At 53.1% G+C, this 10,057-nt stretch overlaps 1 protein-coding gene across 12 annotated transcripts in view; it reads left to right on the top strand.

The window, feature by feature from the left end:
* PDZD2 (PDZ domain containing 2) overlaps window positions 1-10,057 on the top strand; it is a 405,849-nt gene that overhangs the window by 241,805 nt on the left and 153,987 nt on the right. For 2 of the 12 annotated variants that reach the window (XM_051853844.2, XM_070056620.1), the window contains exon 1: window positions 5,027-10,052. The exons of 9 other annotated variants lie outside the window; for them this stretch is intronic. The gene's annotated coding sequence lies outside the window, so the exon portion shown is untranslated. Of the gene's footprint in view, window positions 1-5,026; window positions 10,053-10,057 lie in introns of those variants that run through there. One more of the 12 variants, XM_070056616.1, reaches the window with a different exon arrangement.

Here is a 10,057-nt window from a genome sequence, read left to right on the forward strand (position 1 = left end):
AGTGGCTGTGAAGTTCTCCTACGGACTCGTTTCTTGGGAAGAGTCTCTCCTGATCCCCAAGCTCACACTGTCCCGGACCCCTTGTCTGCCTTTGTCCATTGCCCCACATCCTGTGTGTGAGAGTGGGAATCCTTTCATACGGATACTTTCTTTTTTTTTTTTTTATTTTTTATTTATTTATTTTTTTTTTTTGACAGGCAGAGTGGACAGTGAGAGAGAGAGACAGAGAGAAAGGTCTTCCTTTGCCGTTGGTTCACCCTCCAATGGCCGCCGCGGCCGGCGCGCTGCGGCCGGCGCACCGCGCTGATCCGATGGCAGGAGCCAGGAGCCAGGTGCTTTTCCTGGTCTCCCATGGGGTGCAGGGCCCAAGCACCTGGGCCATCCTCCACTGCACTCCCTGGCCACAGCAGAGGGCTGGCCTGGAAGAGGGGCAACCGGGACAGAATCCGGCGCCCCGACCGGGACTAGAACCCGGTGTGCCGGCGCCGCTAGGCGGAGGATTAGCCTAGTGAGCCGCGGCGCCGGCCTCATACGGATACTTTCTTATCTGCCCAGCAAGGTTGCACAGCGTGTCCTTACTGAGCCCCTTATTCACAACTTGCCTGATTCTGGCGCTGAGAGGTCAGGACACCAATGGGCTCTTGTGGTGACCTTTGGGGAAATGTCGGTGGGGGTGCTCACAGAAAGTGATTTCTAAGAGCTCCCAGGGCTTCAGGAGCATTACAGAGACGTCCCAAGCTCGTGGCTTTGGCTCAGGAAATTACTTGTGCCTGGCTGGCTTTGAGTTTGCACTGACTCTTGACGCCTCTCCCAAGGGGTCCTTACAACTCCTAGGGTGAGTCCAAGTCTTGGTAGGGCTGGGTTTAGCTTCTAAAACCAAAATTGACTCTGTTTCCATGAAGAAGGAAGCCTTTCCCCAGTTCCAAGAGTTGATTGGGCTGGCATGCCAGACTAAGAGGTGTTGTCTGGGGTCAGATGATTGGCTGGTGGATCTGAGCAGCTTGTGTTAGGAGCCAAGGAGACACGAAGGGCTGGAGACACGAGCTTGGGCTGGTTCGGGCTCTTCTGGCACAATGTGTCCTGCGTGAGTTGGATTGTGTAACTCATTCCTCCTGGCCCAAAAGTGAACAGTTCTTTTCTCCATCTGCGTGCAGAAGAAACCTGCTTGTCTTTTTGAGTGGACAGATCTAGTGCTGGTCGATGGACCTCAGTTTTGAAATCCTGGCTGGAGGTGGTCATCAAGCCTCAGAGACACCTGTGCTGGTCCTGGCCCCAGGTCCTCGGGGCGCTGAGTACGATTCCCATTCAGGTACAGCCCCTTGCCTGCCGCCTCCTTCAGTCAAGGTGGCTCGGCACTGAGGGACACCGGGCACTTTGTGCCTGAGCTCTCGGGGATGGGGATGCGAATACGCCAGGGGGAGAGTACGGGCCTGAGGGCGGGGACTGAGTGAACAGGAGTGTGGATTTTCCTGTACACAAATGGAAGCCTGAGCCAAGAGTGCCTGATACCAGAGGGAGGAAAAGCGAAGAGCCTAGGAGAATGCTTGCTTTTTACACTGCAGAAGGACGGGAGTGGGGAGCCTTGATAAGCAGTGAACACTCCAGTTACAGGAAGAGCCTGTCAGAAGTTCTTCTCAGAGTTGACCAGGAGTCCCCCTTTCTCAGGGCATCACCTCAAGCAGGCGTTTTGTAGAAAGCACGAGTGGTCCCCCAAATCTTCATGGGAAGCTTATAACACTAAAAACACCACGGGAGCCAGTGCAGTAGAGTCACAAGTAAAGCCACTGCGAGGCCAACATTCCCTATGGGTGCTGGTTCGAGTCCCGGCTGCCCCACTTCCTATCTTGCTCCCTGCTAATGGCCTGGGAAAAGCAGCAGAGGATGGCTCAGCACCCATGTGGGAGACCTGAATGAAGCCCCTGGCTCCAGCGTGGCCCAATCCCTACCATTGTGGCCAATTGGAGAGTGAACTAGTGGATGGAAGATCTTTCTCCCTCTCTCTCTCTCTCCATCTCCTTCTACTCTGTAACTCTTCCAAATAAATCTTTTTTAAAAATTAAAATAAAAACACTGCATGGAGTTCAAAAAAATGCTTAAGCCAAAGTAAACATACCTTGTAATTCTATTTTTCCATGAACTTTCAAATCCCCTTGTATTTGGGGAAAACTAGACTAAGGTCATTAAAAAAATTAAAAAGAAACTTTTAAAAAAGATTTATTTATTTTAAAGTCAGAGTTACACACAGAGAGAAGGAGAGGCACAGAGAGAGAGAGAGAGAGAGAGGTCTTGCATCCGATGGTTCACTCCTCAACTGGCCGCAACGGCCAAAGCTGCGCCAATCCGAAGCCAGGAGCTTCTTCCAGGTTATGGGGTGCTGGCACTCCAGGCAGTGGCTTTACCTGCTATACCACAGTGCCGGCCCCAAGAAAAACTTGAAAATTCAAAAGCACAGTGAAAGTGTAGTAAGGATCTAAGTTGTGTTTTCCCATATTCTAGAAAGCAAGAACATGCTGGGTTCTGAAGGGAAATAGAGAGTTTTCAAAACCCATTGGTCTGGCCGGCGCCGCGGCTCACTAGGCTAATCCTCCGCCTAGCGGCGCCGGCACACCGGGTTCTAGTCCCGGTCGGGGCGCCGGATTCTGTCCCGGTTGCCCCTCTTCCAGGCCAGCCCTCTGCTGTGGCCAGGGAGTGCAGTGGAGGATGGCCCAGGTGCTTGGGCCCTGCACCCCATGGGAGACCAGGAAAAGCACCTGGCTCCTGGCTCCTGCCATCGGATCAGCGCGGTGCGCCGGCCGCAACGCGCCGGCCGCGGCGGCCATTGGAGGGTGAACCAACGGCAAAGGAAGACCTTTCTCTCTGTCTCTCTCTCTCACTGTCCACTCTGCCTATCAAAAAAAAAAAAAAAAAAAAAAAAAAAAAAAAAAAAAAAACCATTGGTCTAGCACTTCTTATGAAGTGTCAGAAAAACAGTCTGGGGCTGGTGCTGTAGCGTAGTGGGTAGCTGCCACCTGTGGTGTGGGCATTCCCATATGGGCACCAATTCGTGTCCCGGCTGCTCCACTTCCAATCCAGCTCTCTGCTATGGCCTGGGAAAGCAGTGGAAAATGGCCCAAGTCCTTGGCCCCTGCACCTTCGTGGGAGACCTGGAGGAAGCTCCTGGCTCCTGACTTTGGATTAGCCCAGCTCTGGTTGTTGCAGTCATTTGGGGAGTGAACTAGCAAATGGAAGACCTTCCCCACCCCCACCCCCACCTCTGCCTCTCTCTAACCCTGCCTTTCAAGTAAACGAATCTTTAAAACAAAACAAATAAAACAGTCCTTCCCCTTGCTCAGTAGCCTCATAGAAGCTGTAAACCACAGAGGGCTGGTATTGCGGCACAGGGGGTAAAGCCACCCCCTGCAATACCAGCATCCCATATGGGCACAAGTTCCAGTCCTGGCTGGTCAATTTCCAGTCAAGCTCCTTGCTGATTGGCCTGGCAAAGTAGCAGAAGACCACGCAAATGCTTGGGCCCGTGCTATCCATGTGGTAGATCCAGGTGGAGTTCCAGGCTCCTAGCTTTGACGTGGCCCAGCCCTGGCTCTTTGGAGAGTGAACCAGCAGATAAGAGATCTCTCTCTCTTCCTCCATCCCTCCCTCTCTCCCTGTAATTCTTTCAAAGAAATATATAAATCGTTTAAAAAAAAAAAAATCTGTGAATGCTTCCCCTTGCTGCAGGAGTCAGCTCAGTCTCTGGAAGTCTGCACCTGAATGGCTTGGGCATGCTGGCTCCAGCCCCTGCTTCCTCTGTTGCTCTTGCCTACCCTGCTTCTCTCTCAGTCGCATAATTTTCTCGACCCTGCCAGTATGTATGCGTGCAGCCCCTAAAGTAGGAGACGATCACAGCAATAGTACAGTGTATCCCAGCGCTGCAAGAACCCATATGGTACACACCACGGAGAAGTCTGTGGTGGGATCGTCCCGTGCTGTTCTTCAGCCGCCGCACTGCTGGCCTCCACCACTAGGTGCCAGTAGCACCCCCCACTCCGTTCCATCCCAGTTGCCACAACGAAAGATGTCTGCAGCCATTGCTAAACGTCTCCTTCAGCATGCCATCTCCGCGGCTGAGACCCCGATGCACGTGACACCAGCATGCCCGTATGTAGGTGTCCGGATATGGACACTGGACTGCGACACCAGCATGCCCGTATGTAGATGTCCGGATTCGGACACTGGGCTGCATCAGGTGATAGCCACCCAGCGGGGCTTCAGCTTTACCCTTTGGGCTACGAGGAATGACTGTAGCATTTCATGCAGATCTGAGACATTGGCCGAGGGGGGATACCCCTGTGTGCAGGACACAGGGGAGGGTAGGACAAATGGGGAAGTGGGTGCATTAGGAGCCAAGACCCTAAAACGTGACAGAATACAGGGGAGGGGACAGGCGAAAGATTTGAAGAGTGCTGAAGGGGAGAGGGAGCTCAAGGGCGACCCATTTGTGCTTGGGTGACTGGGATTGGCGTTCATTGGAGGAGGAAATACAGGAGGAAGAACCCGTTTGAAGCAGAGCCTACTGGGTCTCCCTGTGGGGCTCGCTGAGGGCAAGGCACCTGCAGGGCGTCCAGAGGAGGTGGGGCAGGAGGCAGGCAGAGGCCTGGATCCGAAGCTCAGCCGAGACAGAGACTGAGGTCGGGGGCTCTTCCCTGGTTATCGTAACTGCGGCGTGGAGGGTAGAACCGGGGAGCAGGATGGGGAGGGAGCTTCAGCCTGGCCCGGCAGCAGGAAGGAGGCTGAGAGGGCTGGTCGCAGGCTGGAGGCAGCTCTGTGCCCCGGAGACCTGTGGTCTTACTGGACAGCTGCGGCAGCTCAGAAACGGATCTGCGCACAAGTAGGGACAAAAGCACGGGAGGCGTCGGTCTGTGCTGAGCTGGGTGAGGCAAGGGGTTCTGGAAGGAGCTTTCTCGGGGCGATGCTGGCGGGAGGCGGGAGGCAGCTGAAGGGTGTTCCCCGTCAGTGCCGACGGCATCACCTCTCCTCACGGGACAGCGAAACAAACACCCTGCTTGCTTTCATAGCTTTCCGCGAGTTATTTTTGACTCTGGAAGAGGAGAAGGGAGCAGGAAACTTTGGAGCTTCCTGTTTTCAAGGTCACTTAAGAAGTTTACTTTATGGCAAGTGATAGCCTTTTCGTTCTGTGACTTCAGTACTAAGCATGACAGAGACCCACCCAATGGGAAATTGTAAATAAAATTCAGATTCCGCTGGCTTTTAGAAATACACATAATATAAAAGTTATTTTAACTACCTTTAAGCAGTTCTGAGGCATTAAGTACATATACATTGTGCGATCATGACTGTCATCCATTTCCAGGACCTTTTGTTTGTGAGAGGCAGAGACAGAGATCTTCCAGCTGCTGGCTCGCTCTCCAAATGCCTGGAACAGCCAGGGCCGGACCAGCCCAGGCTGGGACCCAGGAACTCAATCCAGACCTCCTGTGTGCATGGCAGGGACCCCAGTACCTGGGCATCCCAGAGTGCATTAGCAGGGGCTGGGATCAGGGGCAGAGCCAAGACTGGAACACAGGCATTCAGATTTGGGTTGTGGTGTCTTAGCCACTGGGCCAGATGCCTCCCCTGCTGGCCTTTCTTCGTCTGGTAAAGCTGCAACTCTGCACGCATTCAGTAGTAACTCCCATTCCCCTTCCCCCTGGTCGCTGGGCACCACCATCTGCTTTGTGTCTGTGAATACGATTACTCTGAGTACATCTAGGAGTCAAGTCGTGTAGTGTTTGTCCGTCTGTGACTGCCTACTGCTCTCAGCACGGAGCCTTTCCAGGGTTCATCCATGCTGTAGCATTTGCAGAATGCCTTCCTTTTTGCAGCTGAGTAGTGATCAATTGTATCTACAGAGCGCATTTCATTGATGCCTTCACCCATCAGTGGACAATTGGCTGCTTCTGTCTTTTTTTTTTTTTTTTTTTTTTTGACAGGCAGAGTGGACAGTGAGAGAGAGACAGAAAGAAAGGTCTTCCTTTGCCATTGGTTCACCCTCCAATGGCCGCCGCGGCTGGCGTGCTGCAGCCGGCGCACCGCGCTGATCTGATGGCAGGAGCCAGGTGCTTCTCCTGGTCTCCCATGGGGTGCAGGGCCCAAGTACTTACTTGGGCCATCCTCCACTGCATTCCCGGGCCACAGCAGAGAGCTGGCCAGGAAGAGGGGCAACCAGGAAAGAACCCGGTGTGCCGGCGCCACAAGGCGGAGGATTAGCCTAGTGAGCCGCGGCGCCAGCCCTGCTTCTATCTTTGGCTCGTTGTAAATGATTCCATGACCATCAGTGTACAAATGTCCATCTGTGTCCTTGCTCTCTATTCTTCTGAGTTCATCCCCAGAAGTGCCTAGCAGCTTTTGTGGTATCTTTGATCCCCTGTCTGCTGGGGACTGCTGGACTTGCTCGCCAGCTCCCTGCCCTTCTTGTCGCTCCCCCATTCACGGAGGAACGACACAGGACCCTGCACTGTTCTTTTGTCTGCTCGGCCCTTCCCGGGTTTGCTGCTGGTGCTTCCCGGGTTGGCTGCCGATCCTTCCACCTCCATGGAAGGGCGGCTCCCCCTGCCACTTTCCCCACTTCCGCGGGGGAGTGGCACACCGCCGGCCAGCTCTCTCAGGGGCTGCTCAGGTGTTCCCTCAGATGTTCCTCTTAGATGTTCCTGGTGCATGTCGTCTCTCTCCTCCTTTATAGTCCTCTTCCACCAATCCCAACTCTGCTACCCACACGCCGAGTACGCTGCTCTCCTCCAATCAGGAGCAGGATCAGCTCCTGCAGGTTATTGGTCGAACTGGAGGCAGCTGTGTAAAAGTTGTTTACTCCTCTCCCAGCGCCATATTGTGGGAGAGCAGATGCATAGAATAAGTCTTAATTCCAGTAACTTAGTCTAGTCCGAGTTGCTCCCCACACTTCTGATGCCTGCCCTGCTACCCTGTGCTCTGGCTCACAGGGTCGGGTCATGGTTGTCACCAGGCCAGACTTTGTGGCTGGCTGGAGAGCCATTACAGAGCCTCTGCGTGTCATTCTTGCCTCCAGTGAGCCACCTCTGTCTGCCTGGCACTGAGCTAGAATTCAAGCCAGGAAGTTCCAGGTGCTCACCTCGGTACTTCCGCAAATGTGCTGTGTAGCTTTGGCAAGTTTCCTCGTCTCTCTCTGGGCCTGTGTTCCTATGTCACAAGATGAGGAAGCAGAACTAAAAAATCTTTAGGGGGCCCTCCAGGGTCATGGAGTGGGGTGGGGGCACAGTGGTCTCCCAAGCTCAGTGGAGCTCCAGACTCCTCCCACTGGCAGTCCGAGCGGAAACTCATCCTGCCGGAAACCTGGGCGCCAGGCGCTTGGGCACTTTGCACGTTTGCGCAAGCAGTATGTCGGGGCTGGTTCTGTGAGTAAACAGAGAAGGAATCCCCCTTAGAGCAAAGCCGTGTGTCAGGTATTATCCAGCCTTTGCTGAAGAATGAGGCAGAGAGGTGGAGTAACTGGTTTTACCGTAGGTTTTTGGCAGGTATCATGAACTACTACTGAAGGGAATATTCCGTAGGCAAATTGTACCTCTTGTTAGAACTGTAGCTTGGTCAAGAGCCATCAGAATTTTTACCCGGGGTTTTTTTCACAGTTCTTAAAAATCTAAAGAGCTGACTTCCCAGCTTAAATGCAGGGCAGGCGTCGACTCTGTCCTGCAGTAGGAAGAGAAGTCCCAGAAAGTCTTCCACGTGAGCAGCTTTCAAGCCTCTGGACTGTACCTGAGACTTGGGACTGGCCGGGGTTTCTCATTGAGGTTTGAAGATGAATTCAGTTATCCCTCTGCCCGCCGAGTGAAGCTTCATAAACACCCGTGATCTGATGTCTCCCCTGCCTGAGCTGTGAAAGGCAGCTCTCCTGTCGGGTTTGGTTTGTAAGGAGGTTGTGTTAGGGCGTTAGCATTCCTAGAATCCATCTGGAGTACGTGTGAAGATACGGGAGACACTTAAACTGTCTGGTAACAGCAAAAACAACAAAAGACCCCTCTCCGGTTATAAGCCATCAGTCTTGCAGCATATGGAAAGGGCGTTATGGCGCAGTGGGTTAAGCCTCTGCTTGGAGTGCCTGATTGAGTCCCTGCTACTCTGCTCTCCACTAATGCATCCTGGGAGGTGGATGATGGCCTAAGTAGCTGAGTTCCTGCCACCCATGTAGGAGACCCAGATCCCAGATCCTGACTTCAGCCTGGCCCAGCTCCAGGTGTTGAGGGCATATGGAAAGTGAACCAGTGAATGGAAGAGCTCTCTCTGTCCGCCCTTCTACCAACCTGCCTTTCAAATAAATAAGGTTTTTTGAAATATGTATATCTGGGAAATTTTAAAGCAGTTTAGGAAACTGAAGAGCTCCCTGTGGTGATAGGAACAAGGCTTTTTTTCTAAAATAAATGCATGGGGCGAGCGTGGTGGGACAGTGGGCTAAGCTGCAGCTTGGGCCGCCCCCTCCGGGATTGGAGCACTTGTCTAAGTCCCAGCTCCTCTGCTTCATACCAGCTTCCTCCTGCTGTGCACACCGGAAGGCAGAGGGTGGTGGGCCAGGTACTCAGGTCCCTGCCTGCCATGCGGGAGACCCGGATGGAGTTTCAGGCTCCCAGCCTTAGGCTAGTCAGGGCTTGCTGTGGCAGGTACTTGGGGAGGCAAACTGGTAGGTGGAAGATATCTGTCTGTGTCTGTCCCTCTCTCTCCGCCTTTCTGCCTTTAGAATAAATAAGAAAATAAATCTGTAAAATAAAAAAGCCAGATGGACTAAAAGTGGCAAAAATCCGAAGCCTCTTAGTCCTCCCGGGTTTCCTGGCAGCGTGACCTGAGCTTTGCGGCAGTGTCGCGAATGAAGGGCCTGGTCCCGGACGGAGCGATGACGTTCCCACTCCCATCAGCACATATACCTGAGACCTACCGCAAAGGCCGGGAGGTCTCAGAGACTTTGTCCCGGGTGTTGGATCACCAAAGAGACCGTCTGCCTCGGCCGCAAAAGAAGGTGAATTTGACGCAAAGTAGAAGATACATATGGGATGGCTTTTTTTTTTTTTTTTTTTTGTCCCAGCTTCTGATAAAATCATAAGGAGAGAAATCAGATTATCTTTGTAGTTGCTGACATTCTGGCGAAGTGTTCTCGGGGCAGACTGTTAATCCCTACTTTTCGCTGGTCGTGGTCAGCAGTACGAGAGGGAGCCTGGCTGGATCAGAGCAGTGGTGGGTGTGATACGGCCTTGACAAATAGCTTGTATTTACCAAAGGACTTTGTCTCAAACTCACTTAAACTCTTGATTTTTGTCACCACTCAAATGCAATAATAATTTTTGAAAAGCCTGACCCTTTAATAAGTGCAAAATTGCTTTTAATTCACTGTGAAGTGTTCGGTCTCTTGAGTGGAAAGTTTCTTGACCAATGCTCTTGGCTTTGCATGTGTGTGAAACACACACTTGGGCAGATTTTCGCTTGCCCTGCACGTGAGATCCTCTGCCTGCCTCTGGCCTGCGTGTGATTCAGGAAGTGCGTGGCCAAGGTGTGCGTGCTTTGCTGTTGGAAGAGCTGATCTGCAGATACCTGCAAGAGGAAGCCCCGGCTGGCTTCTGCCAGGATCTAATCCCCCCCACCCCCACCCCACACTCCCAGAAAATGAAAGCCATCTTTCGCGGCACGGTTCCAGCGTGCTGGCAGAGCAAGGGCTGGCTCAGTGTTTTACACACACAGTTGAGCTGGATGCACTCATAAATGAAAAATGATCTGAGTGCTGTAGGTGGGTGGGGCCCCGGAGCGCAGGAGGTGAAGCCGAGAGGAGAGAGAGAGAGAGGCAGAGACTGTGTTCCTGTGCACAGCAGGGCATGGGGCGCTGGCAGGAAGTCGGAGCACGCACTGGCACGGCGCACGTTGTTGTTGACAGTTAATAACCCACGACCTTAGAGAACTGAATGGAGACGGGCTATGGAGCACAACAAACTTCGGAGTCTGTCTTCTCGGAGTGGCTGCCCGAGCCTGGCGGAGAACGCTCCCCTGACCACCTCCTGAAGCAGGTAGG

This window comes from Oryctolagus cuniculus, chromosome 14 (genome assembly GCF_964237555.1).
Source record: "Oryctolagus cuniculus chromosome 14, mOryCun1.1, whole genome shotgun sequence".
In the NCBI taxonomy this organism is placed as follows: domain Eukaryota; kingdom Metazoa; phylum Chordata; class Mammalia; order Lagomorpha; family Leporidae; genus Oryctolagus; species Oryctolagus cuniculus.